The sequence below is a fragment of the Sprattus sprattus genome, assembly GCF_963457725.1.
Source record: "Sprattus sprattus genome assembly, chromosome: 7".
Taxonomy (NCBI): Eukaryota; Metazoa; Chordata; class Actinopteri; order Clupeiformes; family Clupeidae; genus Sprattus; species Sprattus sprattus.
In genome coordinates this window covers 19,263,593-19,272,318 of record NC_137926.1, presented here as the reverse complement: position 1 = coordinate 19,272,318, position 8,726 = coordinate 19,263,593, and the positions used below count along the sequence as shown (strand labels likewise).

General features: G+C 39.5%; 1 protein-coding gene across 1 annotated transcript in view; it reads left to right on the top strand.

Moving 5' to 3' along the window:
• The window catches only part of roraa (RAR-related orphan receptor A, paralog a), a 69,181-nt gene extending 62,774 nt beyond the window's left edge, over positions 1-6,407 (top strand). Inside the window, exon 10 of the mRNA XM_080842467.1 lies at positions 1-6,407. This exon is cut by the window's left edge and continues 1,090 nt beyond it. The gene's annotated coding sequence lies outside the window, so the exon portion shown is untranslated.
• The last annotated feature ends 2,319 nt before the right edge of the window (positions 6,408-8,726 follow it).

Here is an 8,726-nt window from a genome sequence, read left to right as displayed (position 1 = left end):
ATGGCACCTTTTTATGGACAATCGTCAAAATCAAGAAAAAAAAAGTAGAATTCTGGTAATTCTAGTTTTAAAAGAAAAAAAATGCAATGACTTTAGCTGTCAACATGACTCCATTCACCATGGTTGCATAGATGATATCATGTAAGGCCATCTGCTATTAAACCTTCTCTGGACAGGAGCCTCACCAGTGATACTGAGGGCGCCATCAATGACAAGGGTCCATTCCACCAGTTTTCTAACGTGCTACAGGGTATACGCTCATAAGTACTTAATAAACAGAAAAAAGTAATGTTTATAGATTCTATTTTAAATATCATGTATGATATTCGTAGGTTAGACTATTCTGAACTGTTGAATTGATAAGGCACTTTTCTTTGCACCTTTCTTTAATTTAAGACTTGTATATTACCTAGTGATGTGTTGCATGTGCAAAAAGAATCACAAAACGTTGAAAAGCCACAGTGGCAGAGAGGCTGGATATGGGATTATAGCTGCGGGCTGCTGCTGTTCGGGATTGTTGTTTTGCTGTTGTTTTGCTGTGGCTGGGTGCTGTCTTGTTGGTGATGATGGCTGCTGGGTGTGTGTTTGTGTGTGTGTATGTGTGTGTGTGTGTGTGTGTGTGTGTGTGTGTGTGTGTGTGTGTGTGTGTGTGTGTGTGTGTGTGTGTGTTTGTGTGTGCGTCTGTGTGTGTGTGCGTGTGTGTGCGTGTGCCTGTGTTTATTTTTGTGTGTCCCTTCATTCAACCCCCATTGCTCTGCCACATGCGTTTTGGCTTCTTGAAGCTTTGGTTAAAGAGATTGACATCCCCCTCCAGAACCTGGGCCCAACAGTGCTGTGAGGTGTGAAGGAGCTTCATGCCACTGTTGTGGCTGGGCAGAAAGAGAGAGGTTTCTCTCTCTAACTCGCATTTTTTGGATTTGGGCTGATGAAGGCGTACACAGACTCCTCCCTTGGCAGCCCCCAAACAAAAACCATCAGACGACACACACACACACACACACACACACACACATACACTCAGAATCTAACGTGAGCCAAAGCACTCTGCCATACACCCACACACACTTTGAGTTGGCCTCTTCTGAGAGATCCATCAGCCCACAGTGTCCAATCAAAACAAAGACCAAAAAGAAAACATCCTCTTTCTCTCGTCTGCTGACAATGTCTTGTCTGTCAGCATGTGGTTGATTGGATGACTGAACTGAGGAGGGGGCGCTGTGTGCACTGAAGGAGGGCTCTAGCGCTACCGTAGCAACCCCTGTCCTCGCCCAACCAGACTGACACTCTACCTGCACCATCGCCCATACAATAGTTCCATCTAGTGGCTGCTGGAACAATAACTGCAGGCTTCAAGTCGAATTAAAACAGCATTTTATGGTTGGTAACAGTCATGTGTATGTATTTCTGTGTGTGTGTGTGTGTGTGTCTGTGTGTGTGTGTGCCTCAGTGCACTTCACCGATCCATCCATCATCTTTGTCGTTTCATTGCTGATGTTGTACCCTCATTCTAGGGGCTGTCAGTGTCTGTCTGTAAAGATGTCTGAGTGTGTGTGTGTGCGCGCGTGCCTGTGTGTGTGTGTGTGTGTGTGTGTGTGTGTGTGTGTGTGTGTGTGTGTGTGTGTGTGTGTGCATGCGTGTGTTTGTGGGCCTACCTGCCTCTCAGTGAAGGCCTCAGCTCAGCTGGTTATGACAGTTTGTTATGGGACAGCAAAGGAAAGAAGGGCAGTCAGATATTCAAAGCCTTGTCTGGTAGCAAAACTTCTATTTTTGTAACATGTACAGTACATAAGCTCATAAAAAACAGAGAGTGGGAGAGAGACAAAGAGAGAGAGGTGACACAAAAGCACTTATTTCTGCAATAATTACAATTGAAGTTTCTATCCTTTCAAGAAGAAAAAAGCTATTATTGGACAAAAGTGCTATTTTTGGAGTCTTTTGCTAATTGTTTTGTTCTAGCATGATCAAGCTTTTGGGAATCCAACACCTCCTTGATTGTGCCATATTTGCTGTCGCTTGTGTAGTCTGTGTCCACAACAGATTGTTTAGACATTCCAAGAAAAAAAAACGACAAAAAGCATGCAGAGTATTCTAGAAAATCCCAGCCAACTCCAGACATTTCTTGCAAATACCCTACCTGAAACAGATTTTAAAAAACACTCTTCTTATTCATGTTTACTGTGAGGGCAGTCATTCCTCCATTTCTCTGCATGTTTCTGCTTTATACCCCTAATGGGGAGGGGGAAGAGATGTCTAAAACGTTGATGGAGGAGCCACCATACCGAGATGCCAGCATCTGCACATCTCACCTAAAGAATCTTCTCTGTAACGTGTCATGTCCCATTCTCCTCAGCTGGTTCATCAGATGTAACATACTGCACACCAGTTGTCATTCACAGGCCCTGGATGAATGTTAATATCCCGTAGTCATCATTAGTAATAGTCCTGCAACTTTACCAGACAGAGACTTGCCTTTAACTCCAGACTTTAAAGAAAATTATTTCAGACTGTGAATGACAATCTAGGAGAATGCCCCTAAACACACACACACCACCCCCAACTGACCCCCACTTGCCCTCACCTGCCCTCATCTTCAAGACAGAGCAGAGAGCTGAATTTGATCATTCAGTTAAATCACTCAGGGAGATTTTTGTTACTCTAAGCTCTAAGTAGGAGGTGTTTATTAAAGGCAGGTGTGCGTCACACCTCACAAACGTCAGGTGGACCATGCATGTGTGTCTCTTTCCGGAATGTTCCCAAAGGCCTCTACACACAGAGAGCCAGACACAGAACTGAGGGCCAAATCCAGAGTCAACTAACATCTTGGCTTTGCAGCCTTATAGTAGCCAAATGCATATCCTCAATCCTAGCAACAACACAGCAATATTCATTTAACATTAGAGTTCATGTCTTGAAGAGGCAGACAGTCATGAACACATCTCTACCTAAACACAAAACACAAAGTAAAATATACTTGAATACAGTTTGTTTATATACAGATTTCTTAAATACATTATTTCATATTTTGTCTGTACATTCTACACAGAATGAATGCATGAGCCCCTGCAAATGCCTAAAATACTGTTTCAGGCTTTTTGAAACCTATTTCGGGGGCCTCTTTCCATTGGGATTGGCTACTATCACCCTCTCCTCCTAACCTCTGCCCATCTCCTGTAGCAGCATGCTGTGCTGTGGATATGATGTATGTCTGGAAGGCTGGGATTCTTCTAGAATAGTCACTCTGTTGTGATTCCACGTGCCAAATACCTCTCTGTGTTCTCTCACTAGCTGACTCCAGGCAGATAGTATTTTCAGACTTTACTGATACGGGTGTCCAAGGGGCTGCCTGTGTGGTCCTTGAGACGTTCTGATGTGCAGCAATGCCTAACCTTCAGTCTGATTCCCTGTCCCAGAAACCTCTGTCTCCCCACCAGTCAACCCCCAAAGCTATAGGAAGGAATACTATCACTCCTTGTGTGGTGTCTTGTATTAAAGTCCTGTCGATGTTGCATAGGCAAAAAAACTAAGCAATATAGTAGACTGAGGGGGGGAAAGAGACTTATTTGGCTTCTTTTTTTTTGGTGGTCAGAGGTACTTAGACATCTTTGGACCTGTGTAGTTTGAGGACGTGCCACTTAGGGAGACGCTTTGCTGCGGATATTAGAATTTGTACTTTGACTGGGTTCTGTGGTATTTGTTTGTCGTGTCTTTGAATCGGTCAGTGGTTTCTATCCAGTGTATCAACACATGTAAAAGCAATATTAGTATGTTTGTAGGTGTAAGTGTGTGTTTTTGAGAGGCAGTCTGTGTGTGAACACATAAGCACACATATTTGTGTGTGTTTGCTTTTCTGTGTCCATGTAAGTTACTCCAGTCGAATCCCAGACAAGGCTTTAATCGATGCGGAACAGCAGGGTAAGATGATCAGCTGTGTGTGTGTATGCGTGCAGTGTTACTTTCCCAGTTTAAGGTGATTTCTTTTGTTGTTGTTGTTGTTTTTTTCGGGTAGCAAAGAGCTCAAGCTCTCTCTCTCTCTTGCGAGGCTGCACAAGCATGCCGTAATGCACCTCATCTCTCCTGCCTATTCATCGCCTCCTTATGCAAACCAATCAGCGACCTTGTCACGACCTTGTCACGACCTGCGCAGGCACTGGCATTTTGTAACCCTCCCTTTGTGCTAGAATGCGTGGCGCCCATCTTGTGTTTGGACTGCCTGCTGAATTGTGACATCGTGCTCTTTTAGATATATAGTAATAAGACATGAAGTGTAACGTCACACTCGTGACAGTGTCCATATTCAGAAGGTGTGGAGGTATGACCCAGATCCCAGATCAGCCATTCTCCTTGCAGTTTTTATATATATAAAAAGTTACTGAAAGTCTGTTTTATCTTCTCCCAAAAGCACATCTGACACAGTAATTGAAAGTGAAATATGTTTCAGAATATAGAAATAAAAAAGATCATTAAAAAATAAATAAAAAATGAAAAATCTTTTAGCCATAATCGAATGTCAAGCAATAATATATATGGTGTATTATTATAATTATTAATTTTGTGCATAGGCTTTGAACATCTGCATGTAAATACACCTCTTATTTATCTTGGGTTATGTTTTAACTTTGTGTTTCTTTGTTTGTTTATTTTACCTTCTTTTTTGATTTTGTTTGTTTGTTTGTTTTTTGTCTGTATATTTGACTGGTTCTGTTCCCGGGTGGAGAACTAAGAACTTCATATGGCCTGTATGCTGTAAAGCTTCATTTCTCACTTTCTCTCTCCCTCACTCTCTGCTTTTTAATTCACAATATTTAATGTTATTATTGATCACATGTATAAAGTTAACTTTGTAACTTCTGTCTGTATAGGTAAGAAGAAAATACTGCTATTAAGGCCTACTCAGTGCAAATATTTATCTGTTTATTGAGTACACCATGCTGTAAGATATCTCTGTTTTTAGTATACTTCTCTCTTTTAGACTTAGTTTGATAGAGGTAGGGTGTGCACATTTAATTTGTGTTATTCAGACGTGTGGTGCTAGGTAAGTTACTTTTGTGAACAAAACAAATCTTGATTCATAGACTAGGCCACCCTTTTAGTCCACTCATTTCTCTGAGTATTGATGCATTATTGATATTAGGACTCAATAAATGATAATGATAATGATAACAATGGTAAAGAAACTGATAGTGGTTTTAAAATGACTTTAATACCCAGCGAGTACCTGTATCAGTGTGCTAGTCTTGGGATATGGCTATTTCCTTCACACTTTAAGATTTTTAGCAAAGAAAAAAAAACAGTATTGATTAATTCAAAAGGCTATTAAACTTGCATTTCTCATTTTTTATTTTTTATTGAAAACATGGAATGGGTTTGCTCATGCTTGTAAACTACAGTATTGTGTTTCTCCTAGTTCTGATTGTGAAAACCACTGGTTGGATATGTTGCTGGTTTGTTTTGCAAATACAAATACCTACAGCTGCGGGTTTTCAGTATCTACAGCTGGAAAGGACTTGAGTTCTTTAAACTGATACTGGAAATAACTGTACGGGTGATGCTTGATATAAGGCACATTTTTGCTCCCTTATTTAAAATTCAACCAGCTTCTTTTGATGGCAGTTTCCCGGTGACAACCGTCACAGATTCCTGTTTTACAAGCAACTTGTGTTCCTGCTCACCCTTACAAGAATTCATAACTCAAATGTACAAGAAAAAAAAACAGCTAAACAAAATCATTTGTTTATTTTGTTCCTCTCTGTAGCAGTCAGATAATACTCGCAATAATAAGCATTGAACTACACTGAGCGATCCTTAGTGTTACAGGATGCAGACATTATATTCAGCTGTTGCTATTGTTTTGTTTCTTTTGATTTTCAAACATGTACTCGAATGACAATGTATTTGCACATTTAGGTGACTTTTATCTATCTTGTGTGTCCAACTTTTTCATACGCTGTCTTTATAAGTAATTGGTGTTTTTCATGTTTGTTTAAGACCATAGAAACAGTTAGGTCCATCTATTGCAATGTGCTGTATATTTCAGTTGACAACCCATTTTTTGCAGTGCTCAGTATATCCACTCTTATCCATTTTCATTTTCTGTCAGCAACTCAGCTAAGACTGTTGAACCATTATAATGTAAGAGAGCATAATGGCCTGTGTGGTCTAACAGACATTGGGTAAAAAGACAACTGTGGCAGAATCAGGTTTAGATTTCTGTAGAAGAATGGACAGTTAGACAATCCACTTTTTTGTTCCACCCTCAGTTTTACAATGTTAAAACTTCAGTTTATTGTTGCAAACAAAAAAAATGACTAAAGCATTGTATTTTAAGTATTCACATGTGTATGTAAAAATATGCATACTACACATCTGGATCTGTTAACTGTTGTTTGTTTCATGTGAGCTTAAAGGGTTGGGAGACTGGGGGTGAGGCAGGGGTGAGGGTAGGGTGGGGGGGTTGGTTCGCTCCACGTTAAAGCAGCATAAAAAATGTGGGGGGAAAGCCGAGAACGGTTTGTGGTTTGTCACAAATTTTTATGTCACACGTTTGCTACTGATCTTAAAATGGGGGACAGATGATCATGTACCTTTTTACCCAGCTCTTTTAAACTCTATTTAGGAGGTAGTGTCTTCACAAGTAGTTTTGCTCCTTCTTGTCTGATTCCTAAATATGGAAAATAAGTATTTTGATTCATTTTGTAAATACAGCTGTAAAGAAAAATAAGAAATTTAATGTTGTCTTTTAAATACTTTTCATTCTAATATGAATGTTGTTATATTGTACTTAGAAAACTGTACCTTTAATATTACCTTTATTAAAAGTGCATTGGACACATCGATTTTAGATGTGCTTTATGTGCTGTTATCCCATAATAAAATTTACCGCTTGTAATGGGCTCTTATTTATTGTCTGTGTTATTTTTGTTTGGTAGATATAAGAATCACAAAAATGTTACCTGCTCTCTGTGTTAGGGGGCATGTCTTAAGCAGCTACTTTGAAATCCTTGACATCTGAGATCAATTAAAAATTAAGTTTTGACCATTAAGCAATAGCCTTTTAGAGATAAGTTAATTTGAGAACATTTTCATTCTTAATGCATCATTAGCCTTAGAAGAAGCACATAAGGCACGAATCCATCTTATTTTGTTACAGCCTAGCCCACAGATGCATACGCTCTATGATATAGAACTAGATAGTGCTGTCATTGTGTCTAGAAATATGCATTTATGCAAAATATAATTGATGCCAAACTAGACATTGTAGACAGGCCAAATTATAGCCTATCTATTTAAGTTATAATATGTGTGCTGGAACTTACTTAAATATAGGCTACTTACATCAGTTACATCAGTTAAAGTGTTTCTTTAAGTCTCTTCGGATAAAAGCGTCTGCTGAATACCTGACCTTGACCTGCCCGTGACCTTGACCTTGACCTTGACCTTTGGTTAGTCAAGAAATGGGCATATTCTCATAGGGCATTTAGGCTATAGCCTTAAGTTAGTTTACTAACAGATAACACAAATAATGCCTAGATAAGTAGGCTAAATAAAGCATACATCAAATATGCTTTAGAACTGTATCAATAGGCCTAAGTAATAACACTTTATGCCACTCACAGAAAACATCCTGACCTGAGAAGCTGTTCTCTATGCACTGCTTATTATGAACGGCTTCAATTGACAACTGCTTGTTCAACACAGGGAGGTATTACATAAATCTGGAAAGAGTGAGTGAGGAAATATCATCACCATTCATTTCAATGGCGATGCGATGCTTGCTACTTCAGTCTACGAAACACCAAATTGAATTTGATCGCAGACATCTCTAAAAATGTCGTCCTATGGGTGCTCAATGCCATGGCACGCGACAACGGGAACTAAAAAACTGTATGTCGTCTATGTGGATTGTTGAATGTTCCCCGCTTGATAACCACTATGACATGGACAAGTTAAAAGTAGGGTACAAGCCTCATCATGCATACAGTAGGTCTACATGTTGACAACATTTCTTTATTTCAGCATAGCAATAACGGGGACTGGCCTCTGAGATCTGTGTCAAGGCGAATGCCTTTTGGCCCACACTATTATATTAGCCTTATACAGACGTATGATAATTTCCATTATTTGTATTTATAAATTGTTGGGCATTTGGTTCAGCAACTTTTTGTCATATAAATAATACTTCATGGACAAAGTAATATTTCAGCAGTGAAATAAGGTTTTTTGGATAAACAGAAAATATGCCATATGCATCATAACAAAATAAGAGAGGTGCGTAAATTTGGCCAACCCAACAGAAAAATCAATCAATTTTTACGACAGCCTCCTTTTGTAAAAAAAAAAAAAAAAACTCTAGACGATTCCTATTGCCTCTGATGATTGTCTGGATTCTTGATGAAGGTATTTTGGACCATTCCTCCCTAAAAAAAATCTCCAGTTCAGTTAGGTTTGATGGCTGCCTAGCGTGGACAGCCTGCTTCAAGTCATCCCATAGATTTTCAATAATATTCAAGTCTGGGGACTAGGATGGCCATTCCAGGAGATTATACTTGTTCCTCTGCATAAATGCCTTGGTAAATTTGGAGAAATGTTTCAGGTCGTTGTCTTGCTGGAACACCCGACTCCTGTGTAACTTCAACTCTGTGACAGATTCTTGAACATTATTTTCAAGAATTAGCTGATATTGAGCTGAATCCATGCGACCCTCAACTTTAACAAGATTCCCAGTAACT